Source organism: Rhodnius prolixus, unplaced genomic scaffold (genome assembly GCF_049639745.1).
Source record: "Rhodnius prolixus isolate KJV_2025 unplaced genomic scaffold, Rpr scaffold_3, whole genome shotgun sequence".
NCBI lineage: Eukaryota > Metazoa > Arthropoda > Insecta > Hemiptera > Reduviidae > Rhodnius > Rhodnius prolixus.
The window spans coordinates 42,353,690-42,365,800 of record NW_027411603.1 but is presented as its reverse complement, the minus strand read 5'-3'; the positions used below and the strand labels follow the sequence as shown (position 1 = coordinate 42,365,800).

The 12,111-nt window shown below is 31.1% G+C and overlaps 1 protein-coding gene across 5 annotated transcripts in view; it reads left to right on the top strand.

Moving 5' to 3' along the window:
- The first annotated feature begins 2,484 nt into the window (after positions 1–2,484).
- LOC141452857 (FMRFamide receptor-like) overlaps positions 2,485–12,111 on the top strand; it is a 220,171-nt gene continuing 210,544 nt past the window's right edge. For all 5 annotated transcript variants that reach the window (XR_012457660.1, XM_074125318.1, XM_074125315.1 and 2 more), the window contains exon 1: positions 2,485–2,620. The gene's annotated coding sequence lies outside the window, so the exon portion shown is untranslated. The remainder of the gene's footprint in view (positions 2,621–12,111) is intronic.

Below are 12,111 nucleotides of genomic sequence, written 5' to 3'. Positions count from 1 at the left end.
ACTTCAGTTATCTTGTCGGAAACAATTTTAAGATAAAGCTAACAATAAAATGTTAGTACTGGCTGTTCAGTTGTTTGTTGCTAATTAATTAATCATACAATTGTTTCAGTTACTTGCAAATTATATGCTAATTACACTTTGCCCCTGTATGTGTAATTAAAAAAAGTTTCTAGTGAATAATCATGTTAAAAGAAAATGATTGATATACACGTATTCATTTAATTATGTACAAAAATTATTTAACCTTGGAAAATCTTTAATACTTGTTGAAAATGTAGTTGGGTCCGCAGAACTTGGTAATACATCCAATTTTATCCGTCGTTGTTTCATACTAGTTTCTGATATTTATCCATCTTCAGATACGTACTGTATGATAGAAAAAAAAATGGAAGTCTAATTTTTTTAAAGAATTAATCTCTGATGACCGAAACCGGTCAACCCAATAAAAACATGATGTTACAACGGGTGAAATCAACGATATAATAATAATTAATTTAAAATAGTTTTCTGAAAATGAAAAAAGAAAAAATGACTCTCTTAGGCATCCCAGGATCTGAAAAGGTACTACTAGGAACACCTCCTCCCAATACTCTTTAGAAACCAGCATTCTCAATCTTCTTCAAATGATAGCATCATAATCCGTTTGGAGATGTAAAGCATTCTTTTCAATCTGTCCCAAGAATCTTGTCGATGACATTGGGTACCATAGTCCACTTCTTCAGATGCAGGTTTTAACCAAGAATACAACTGAAAGGTTGCAGCTGGTGTAAGCAGAATTTATTTGCTAAGACTAAACCATATCACTGACTTTATTTTCGTTTGATGCTGCATGGACATGTGTTTAATTGGCCCTCCTAGCAAACCAATCTGGCGCCTCTACTAGATTCTTTTATCATGATGAAGAAAATGATTTCTTGAGATAATCACATCAAACTTGCTCATTATAAAACAGATACAAAGAATTCTCGATGCACTGGGCCTTAGTGAATATTATAGTCCTGACATCTACATAATATTTATACTATTGTATAAACAGAAATGATTTATCAGTAGTTCATTGCTATTTGGCCATTGAGTGTCTTCAAATTGCCAAAAATTAAGAAAAATTATTTGAAAGAAGATAAATAGTTGAAAAAATGAGAAAGTTGCTGGGAAAAAGTTAATTATTTACTCAGTAATATTAAAAAATCAATTATAACATAATACATTTAAAAGTAAAAATTTTTCTACTCAATCTTTGGAGGTCACATTTCCTCATCTAGGTGTATCCATAGGCAACTTGTATTTACTCTTTTGTTTCCATTGCCATCAACAAATGCCTATCTGTACTATGAGGCCTCGATTTCAGTTATTTCCTCTTCACGATTTACTCTAACTAAAACAAGCCCGTCACTGGGAATTTCTGCACTCTCCAGCGTTTGCTTGGGATCTAGTAAGCAAAGTCTGACCTTATCTAAACGCTCAGAAAACTCTATAAGGGCCATTACTTTGGTAAACAATAATCAGGTATTTTCAGAAAAACATTTTTGCCCGGTGAGCATTGTATTAACATAATTAAGTTTTAGTAAGATGACTGAATGTATTTTGGCTAGATGTTTTCCTAAAATACATGCAGTTATACATATCTCTGCGGGCCTTTTTTTTTTTTGCACTGTATGCGATTTAATGTCAGCATATGGCGTACTTTAGGGTTTGAAGCTGTAATATATGGAGGAACGAGCGCTATTCCTACGACTATCAATAAAGTTTAATTTACTTAAATATCCTGAAGACAGTTGATAGATTGTACAGGGACTGGTTTCCAAACCAAAGCCGCTTGAAGACATCTATTATGGATTTCTAACGAGCAAGTGATGTTCCTAAAATTTTGGCGTCTGTAAAATGTGATTGTGTGTGATGCGCTGTTAATCTGTGAATTTATTAAACTCAAACAGTTGCAACATCAACTAGCTGTATGTAGACCTTGTGTGGGTTTCTTCCTTTAACTAAATTAATTGTAAAAAGAAGTATGATTTCTGTGGTAATCGATGAGCATTTTGTATGTTACTTATTTTCAATATATAACTAATACATTAGTAGAAATAAATGAAATAAGAAGTGTGGTTAGCGTTCTTAGAGACCCTGAAGAACTGGCTAACCTATTGCATCTACAGGATACAACAGGTGATAATAAATGGTTTGAAGTTTACTGACAAAACGTGCAAGAACCAGGGACCAATTTTGGTTAAATTGCTTTTGCTACATGAGCTGTGTGATTGACAGAACCTAATTATACTTTTAGCTTTTAGTAAAACCACATATTTCATCGAAAATCTATGTAAATATAATTAACTTTAATTGATGTAAGTATGTAATCGATTTATTTCACAAGAAACAAAACAAATTATTGTAAATTTTGCGAGTGCGATATCCATATCCAGAAGCGTTCCAAGCGGCAAGTGATGAAAATAGATTTTGATAAGAACTTCGCTTCTGCACAGTCTTGCAATACTGTGTACCGTGTGAAGTTAGATTTACCGGCGGCGGTAAAAGTGTGAATCCAACCGTAAATACGTAATTCGCTATAATATTTCTTCTAGCTTGTTAAGACCTACTCATCAATCCTCTAATTAGAGGCAAGGTAATTGAAATTAAAACACTCTTCTTCTTCTTCTTCTTCTTCTTCTTTTTAAAGTTATACTTTCGATTAAATAATATTTACAGCAAAATCATGTTATTTAATTTAAATTTATCACAATCTCCTAAACAACTTTTGGGTTTATACATGACAAAATAATTGCAACACATCAGAATATGTATTTAAGAGCTTTTTTTCCCCGTAAATCACTGAACTTCATAAAATAAATATAAATTTCTATGGCTATAACTTATTCATTCACATTTACGAGATGTTATTTTTTATTTTAAATACACGGGCCTTAATAAGTTTAATTTATATATTTTTTAGTCAGACTAAGTATGGCCCATCATTTGATTTTATTGTTTATTTTTAAACCTTTCAACTTTACACTCATATCTTGAAGTAATTTTTAAGACAATTTAAAATCATATTGAAGTGCGAACACAAAATAGTTTACAAATTTTTAATAGCCTTTATTTCTTAGTTTTTGCGAGAAAAAACTTGGATCTAAAGTTCTTAAATTTGAAGCTGAATTTACTAATTAAAGGTCTTCCTTTATCAAAACTAAAATTCACTAAACTTGATCGCTTTACTTCATAAATAATTAGTGATCATTATGTTTTCTACTAAAAAGTTACAATATGAAATATCAAAATAGTACAGAAGATAATTCTTGAACATTAAAACTGTGAAATTAAAAGCAAAAATATTTATGGATAAGCACATGTCTCGAGTACCGTCGGATTTCACCTAGAACATTTGAGTAACCAATTTTAGATTTTATGAATTATCCAAAAACTTCATTAAAAGATAATATTAGAATAATGGAAAAGTGGATTTTTTTCTAAGTAAATGAATAATTCGGTTGAACATGTAGACTTCATTTTTTAGGCGCTCATGAGATTCAAATTTAGGATTAGGATTCACAGTATAAAAGCAGTTTAAAAAAATTATCTATGATAATAGACACCCGCCTACAATAAATAATACACTCTAAAAAATTTGTTTTTTTTGAGAAAGAGGTTTGATTAGTAGACATAAAAAATTGTTCGCGGCTCGATATCACCATCATTTTTAAAATATTCATGTTGAAAAAAAGACATTTGCAAATTAAAATTTAATTGACTTTCATCAATGTTATAAAAACGAAGTCTGTTAATGCAAACAAATATTCAAGTCTATTAGTTTTCAATACTCTTGATGATTGACTTTTTTCTATTTGGAAATTGTAAGAATTTTTTTTTCTTAAAACACATTAAAAGGATTTATTAGAATCCTATGTTAATCGGCCAATAAAGCCGAGTCGCATTTAATTTATTTCCTCAATAATTGCGGTAAATGCACTATTTCTGTAGAAATAAATTAAATGCGATATCTGTGATAGTGTTTAGAAAATTTTTACAATTTTACACATAGAAAACTCTTTTAAGTAAGGGCTTTAAGGATCTGCCCCACAAATGCTAACGTGGTTCTTTATTTAAGAGAAAAAAGGAGCAGAGAAAAGCATTGTCCTGGGATAATATTTCTTAAAGACAGCGAGAAATGTGCATACATTTTAATGAACTATAATCATGAGCAAAATTGGTAAGAAGAGAAGATCAATAAAACAAATAATTGCCATGAAATGCACTAAATATTAAACAATATATACCTAATATATTCTTATTTAAATTATAATAAATATACCTTTTTTGGGAACATCATTTGTGAATGAATGCATTTAGTAATTATAACATTCATTTTCAAATGAAACTATTTTTGTTTTATGGATTAATGATGGCAATATAGAGTTCTAGAATAAAGAGGATTTAACCAGAGGATTGAAATGAATTTTTGTTGATAACCGTTCTGTATGGAGTAAGTTTTTTAAAAATCTAATTGCGCCTTATCAATGAACTTGTTGAGTTAATGTTTTTAGTATTGATTTCTAAAGATCTTGAATAGAAAATTGAGAAGGAAAGACTTCTATTTCACTTAAGGGTGATACGCTCAATCCCTCATTACGTTCAGAATAAAGCGGACAAAAAAAAAAATAAAAGAAGAGAATTGTAATTTAAATTCAGCTTTGCGGTTATGTAAAATGGAAATAGATAGAGACATTTTCTTTGGTAATGGTGTTTTCGTGAAGTAAAACTGTTGTTCTGAAGATATTGAGGGCTCTTTATCTTCCACTGTACGAGTAGGTGTTATCCCCGTTAGGAGAAACTTTAAAGATAAGATTTTAATAAATAAATTTGTTTGAAATTATGGTTAGGTCCGTGGTTATTTTCATTCGCCTTATTAAGCATGTTTATTGCTCTGTGACCGGTTTCGATTTTTAATCCATCATGAGTGATAGATTAATCAACTTGCTGAAGAGATTTCGATAGAAGCATAAGTGAAGTCGAATTCACTATACCTAACTGATTAATCTGTCTATAATTAGGCTTACCACACCGTTTAGACCGGGACACTGTCAGTGAATAATTCTATTCCGAGTATCTGATAAAATTGAAAAGTTCCAAAGCGCTATTAGCCAAATTTGATCAAATATAAATTTTAGAATACATTTTCAGGCTGTCAGTCCCAACTGCATCCATTGAAAGAGTATTGCATATTGAAAGAGTATTGAAAGAGGATTGAGTAACGTTTGTGTTTGAAGAAAAAGATGAAACGGCTGAATCAACAAGAAAAACATAATTGCTGCAAACTCAAATGTGAACTTAAGTTTTACTAAATTATTTGACGCAATTAAAAATCAAGAATTTTGCAAAAAGTTGTGGCTAGTGATTTACATCAACAATTTTTTGTGTAATAACATGTTTATGTTCAGTTAAGAGTATATTTTTTTTTTTTGAGGAGAAACATAATATTCCAGGCAGTTATTTTATTTAAATTTTTTTTATCTTAGAAATAAAATATAATGCGAAAACAAAGTGTCCATAATAATTATCATTGGTTGTACTCTAAGTTTGGAAGTATATTCTGTGGTTGTTTAGGTTTTAGCCGTTGTCGATCAGTCTTCTCTATGATTTGGCCGTGTTTTTATAGCCTCTGCTGTATTCTGTAGAAATATGTGTATTGTACTGTCATTTCCATAAAGTCTACATAGAGGGTACTTTAGCTATCTGTGCATTAGTTCAATCCATAACAATTTACGGTGTTCTCAAAGCGATAAGCAGCGCTTTATTTTGGAAAGCTGACTTACTAGTGTCCATACATACGAGTGTAAGCGTTAGTCGGCTGAGGGTAGAGTATAATGATTTACTAGGGTGTAGAACCATATGAGAGTTTGGTAGGTCTATCATAATTTCAGGGTAATTTGTGATCTCTAGGTTAGTCTCTTTTTAACCGTGTCTTTCTAGGTAATTAAAAATTTTTACTACAAAATTTTAGCTTTTTAGTTATTAGACTGCAGTTTGGTATTTTCAATTCTAGAGCTATAGCGCAGGGGTAATTAATTTCTGTTTTAAACAAACTCTGGAAATTATCCTGGTTTACAAAAAAAATGTTATGGCTGTTTAACAATGGAGCTGGTTTGATACTAACTGGAGTGCTTTTAGTTTAATCTGAGTGGCCAACTCGCACCACAGTCAAATTGACGGGTTTAGTGACGAATTCTGATTAACTTGAAGAGCACTCTGCCTTAAATGGTGATTCCTCACCCTAATAGCTGGAGGAATTTGCTTCTCTTTGCTAGAAAACTTTGTTTTATGGTGATATTCTCATCAATGCATCAAAATACGTACGACTGACTAGATAAAAACAATAACAGCAACTGTAAAATTCACTTTGGTACGATTTTTTTATCTCTTGTACTTGGCAATCAGATCTTTATGTTTAAAAAAAAAAAAATCTTAAGGGTTATTCAATATTTGTGTTATTTATTATTCAAGAATTTCTACCAAAGAGGGTCATTTTTATTCGTAAAAATGTTTAGCGGACATATGTACATATGTTTTTCAAATAATTATATTGAAATACAGAATGTTCATTTTGATAATCTGGTAGTGCACCATTTAATTCCATTACATTTATTAGACTTATAAAGACTTATAAAAACGTCGTAGGATTTTCTTCTAATTTTTGTACACATTAATGTAAACTTTGACTATTAGCATTTTTATAAACAAGACAAGGCTTTGCACAAAGTGGTAAGTTTCTTGATAAACTTGATGCTAAAATTACAAATAAATGTGTTAAGTCCGTATAAACTTTTAAATGAAATGAAAATGAAATTCATTGATTGTTTTTTAATAAAACCTAGCAATTTATTAATAGTATATATGTATGTATATTTTTTCATAATTGATACAAAACCCTATAATGATAAAGGCGTTAGTTACAATCTGTGTATAGAAGTTGTAATTCGCTCCTGTAATTTGTAACAATTACATGTTCTTCTTGGCAGACCGCGTTAACTACTTTTGTTCTAGGTTAAACTAAAATTATTTAGTAAGTTAATTTTCAAATAAAAGTATTATTATTATTTATTACATTCTTCTTATTCCAACAATTTTTTTGTGTACATCTTTTTTAAACAAAAGTTAAAGCAGGCTTTTATTATATAAAATAAAAAGTTGAATTCTATTTAGCTGGATAAATAAAGATCTACATGTTTCACTTAAACAGTTTATTCCATTAGATGACAATCCAATTACAGTAAAAATATTTAAAGCTCTAGAATCTTGTTTCTTTCATCACTGTGCAGACTGCTAATAAAAGCAGAAAGAAATTAAACGTTGTCATTATTTCTACAAAGAGGTTGAAGGATTGAGTTTTAGTTTGCAATTGCATTGAATTCAAAATAGAAAAACTCTTATTTACTGATTAAACTGGCACAATTACACCTCTTAAAATTGCCGACCAGCCTTTATTTAAATTGTAATAAGTTAAATGTTAAACTGTACCAGAACTTGCAACAAAAACACTTATTTGGAATTGATTTTTTTTATTTCTAGTGCTGAGGTTTTATTTTACAGTGTATTTAACAATTACACTATATTTGTTCAAAATGAAAAATATTTTTTAAAACTATTTGAAGCGCCCGAAATAAAGGGAGCTTTACAAAATAAAAATATTAAAAGTTCACTCATAATTTTTTCTAGCTTCAATCTTTCACATTAGTTACTGACGAATACAAGCAATCTAGGAATTTCATTCAACGTATTTAATTCACACTATTCAAGTAATAAATGAATTCATGCCAATAATAAAGGCTTATTATTATTATACAATTTATAGGTAATAGAACCATAGAATTCCCAGAATTGACACTTTTAGTTTGTATTATTTTGTAAATATTAAATATTTCAGACACAGAGAAAATCGCGGAAAATTAAAAAAAAAAAATCTTGGAAATTCGAATTTTAGGAAATACCATACCACTCCTGAGATAACTTTTCAAATATGGAATTTTAGCAACTCATTTAAACCTCGTAGAATTGCACTTATAGCTGAGCATAAGCATCTCCTTTCTGCGTAATTGTAATTCGGATTTTTTTTTAAACAAAATTTCAAGTTTGGATTCTAATTATATATAGCTATGAGCGAGCAAGGAGTGTGTGAGCAAGGAGTGTGTGAGCAAGAAGTATGTGAGCAAGGAGTGTGCCTATTTGATGTCGTTTTCGAAAAAAATCTCTAAAGTTTATTAAAGTCTGTAAAATGGTCCTTTTCCTTTAGAGGAAATAAACATAAGTAAATGAGTCAAGTTTGATCAAAGGCGTTGATCAGTTTTGAATAAACCTGAATGCCAATTGTATTAAAGAGTGTGTTCTTGGTCACATGCACTACCATTTTGTTTTCCTTGCTATTTGGATCTCTGAGCAGGTATTTTCGTTGAAAACCCAAATTCAAAAAAAAGAAAACGGTTTAGAATACAAAAAAATATTTACCCAAACATCGCCACCTGAAGGGAGGTTTTCCAACCTTTGATAAAGGTTAAACTCAAGCGTCTTAGTTTAATAAGCAGCTGTAGTTAAGCGTTAACTTTGTTAATTGCTTCTGGTGAAAATTTGCATACTTAGTGAATTGGGATGGTGTTGAACATTTAAAGGAAACATTCTCAAATTTCTTGCTCTTAATTTAGCTTTCAATAATAAAATTAACTTATTAAAAGAACAAAGTAAATACAATTACGCTGGTTCGAATTATTATAATTAAATATTTCTATCTTTTCATCAAAAATTTACCTAAAGTGAAGGGTTCTATGGTGCGGTGGTAATTGTCAATTAAAATGCTGATTATTTTTGCATGACTAAAACCCCATTTAAATTGAAATAAACAAAAATACAGTAGTGAAAAAGTATTGGATACCTTTGCTAGTGTTTTCCTCACCGGTAATTCTAAAAATTCATAAACATGCTTTGGAATAAAAACAATTATCCATACCTTTATGAATTTAGTTGGTAGGCTGTGGGAATAAAAAGTATTTATACAATATTTTTTAACTTTAATTGGCATTAATTGCAAGTAAATTATTACTAATAACCATCTTTCATTATGTGAAATTAATGACTTTTTGAACTTACTTCAAAGTTTATGAAATTTTTAAAGAAATTTTTTTAGATGTTTTCTGATTCAAACCCTTTGTTATTTGATGTTACTCTCAGCTAAAATATGCTAACTAGAACTACATACTCAATTCGTAGTTTAAAAAATGCTTCCGTCTGATTGACTAGACAAGTTCCGGGCTTCCGGGATAGAACAATCTCGATTAGCATGGGGCGGCCCTGCTCCTAAGGCCGTTGTCCTAGGAAGAAACCTTTTCATTTTACAACGAATAAACATCCTTGCTTTCTTTGGCCATTATTCATATAGTTTTTGTGTTTGATTGGGTCTAAAGCTTTGACAATAGGTACTTGGTCTGACTAATTGGTATTTCTAATTAGGGGGGTGTTTCCCCTCCTTCCTTAGCACATTCCCAACTTTTGGGGAGGGATTTATGGGAAGGAGTGTATGGGACAACTGCCTGGTTGTCAGCATACCCTTTTCTCAAAATTTTGCTGGAAAGTTCGGTTACGTTTTTGAACTGGAAGGCCATCCTTAAAACATCTGTAGTGAGTTGCAGGCGGCGTGGCGTTTATGGAGTGCCAAGTATTTCCTGGAGAGTCTGGGTAGCAGGTAATGGAAGGGAATGTATCTTAACTAGCTTTCTTTGGGAAGGCCAATGAAGGAAAAGTTAATTGTTTCCAAGGGTTATCTGCTACTGCCAGCTCTCTCTTCTATTCCCGAAACATCCCTAGAGTGGCTGGGCAAGTTATTTTATCATTGGAAGTGCTGCAATGGTTCACCTGGCACTAGTGAGGGTAAGATAGATCTAATTAAAGATCGCATAGTAAAATACCTCGAAAGAAACCATTCCATTTTTAGTAGGCCCAGGGCCTTAATGTGACTCTTACCCTTCCTATTTCAATGGCCTTTAGAAGTAACTTCCTTATAGAGACACCCTTCTCTACATACCATATCGTAGTAGAACATCTTTCGGGATTCGAACTCACTAAACCAATGTGACATTGACCTAGTCGTAATTTACCTTTTCCTTATCTTCCTCATCATACTTCTGACCCACAGCACTGACTGACTTGACAATGACTGGCCTCCAAGGGTGTCCAGTCAATGTAACCACCAAAACTCTTAAAAAATCTTTTACTAAGGTAAGAATATACTTCGTGCTCCGTCGCCTAATACCACTTTTAGCTAGTGATACCCTACTTTGTACCTCCAAAATACTATCAGTACTCTAGTACTCTAATTCTAAATCATAAATCTTGAAAGTGTCATGACTTAATAAAGATGTTGAAATCTGAAAGATTCAAGAAAAGATGTCTTCGATGGGTTTAATTGAACTGTTTGAGTTAATAATATACGTAATAGATTTAATTTAAAGTTGGTTGGAAAGATGGGGTACATTTCTAGTTTTGGCGACAGCCAATCCACAGATAATTATGGGTAAAAAAATTAAGTGAATGAAATCCATCTTGCACTTTATAAATACCAAGCTAAATTATCTTAATTATAGCTGTTACAAGAAGTACAATTAGAAAACATTTAGTTGCGAAGACAAAGAATGAAAGGGATATCTGCATAAATTTAAAGTAACTAAGTTGCTTGATCAAGTAAAATGGCCTTGGTAATTTTTTATTAATTATTATATTTTTTTTTCTACTTGTTTTAATATATTTTGATATTTATTATTTATTACGTTACGCTCTACCTGGCTGTAACAAACTTTGGCTACATATCATGTAACTCAGGGTCATCAAGATGTATTTTACTTACAACCAACATATCCTTGTTAAGGAAAAAATAGGAAGATAATCTGACACAACTTTTCATATTTTTTCCAACATTCCTAGTGAGCCTTTAATTCCCATTTAAATCCATAATTTGCTTGAAGTACTGTTGTCAAATTTGCTGAATTTAGTTTGCACCAAAAGTATAAAGTTTGAAGCTTCCTAGAGGTTTTGAGTCTTTTTGAAATCAAAGGATGATAATAAATAGATAATGATTTTTTGTTTTTATTATTTTTTTTTAACTGTAATGGTTGGGTTGAGTTTCAAAGAGTTTACCGAAGAAGAGGAAGAAAAGAGGGTAGAAATATTATTATAGATTTTTTGTACAAATATTTTAGCGAATTTCCAATCGATTGGGAAATAAACGTGATGTTTATTGATTGAGAAATCGTGATACATTTTTGAAGGATGTCAGGCTGTATTTTTGAATTCAATTTTGGATTCTTATTTGATTTTTAAACATAACATTTTAAATTCTTTGATTAATAGCTTGTATATTAGTGAAATTACAGCAGGGCTTAGTCTGGCGGAAAGAAATAGGCAAAAACTGTATTTAGTAAAAGGGCATTTGTGCCAAAAGGATAGCTATTGTTAAGGGCTTGTTGTTGATGTCGAACGTCATGTAGACTTTTGAAGAACCACTAGATTCTAAACAACCGGAGCTTCTTTTTCTAAGCTATTTCTTTATTTCTATGTTTCCATGATATCTTTATCTTCGTTGATGTACATCCGCTAATTTGACTGGCCTCCTACTCTCTCTGTTGCTTAAGAAATCTATTTCCAATTGAACTACCCAAGAGATTTGTTTAAGCATATTGGAATTTGGGTCTATCGGCTTTCATTATGCCATTAAAAAAAAGCTATCCTTCTATTAAAAGCATCTTTTGTTTACATTTGAGGAGATTTATCTTCTTCTTAGCAAATGTTGCATCTATTTTAAGCAGTAATTCTGTAATTGTTCACCTGCTTGATATAATTACTAGATCTTCCGAAGCGAAAGTAAGTAAAATATACTACAGTAGATTCAAAATGACTGAATATTGAGTATTGTTTTCTAGTTGGACTGGGAAATTCGTACAGATGCCCTGGATTTTGAATTCATTTTAGGAGCGAGGAACGTAGTTTATGATTGGAAGAGGTAAATAGTATGGCCGCTATACTACAGTAGGTGGGGAAAGGATTTGCGATAAAGTGGGAAGTGTTTGCATTTTTGCGCAA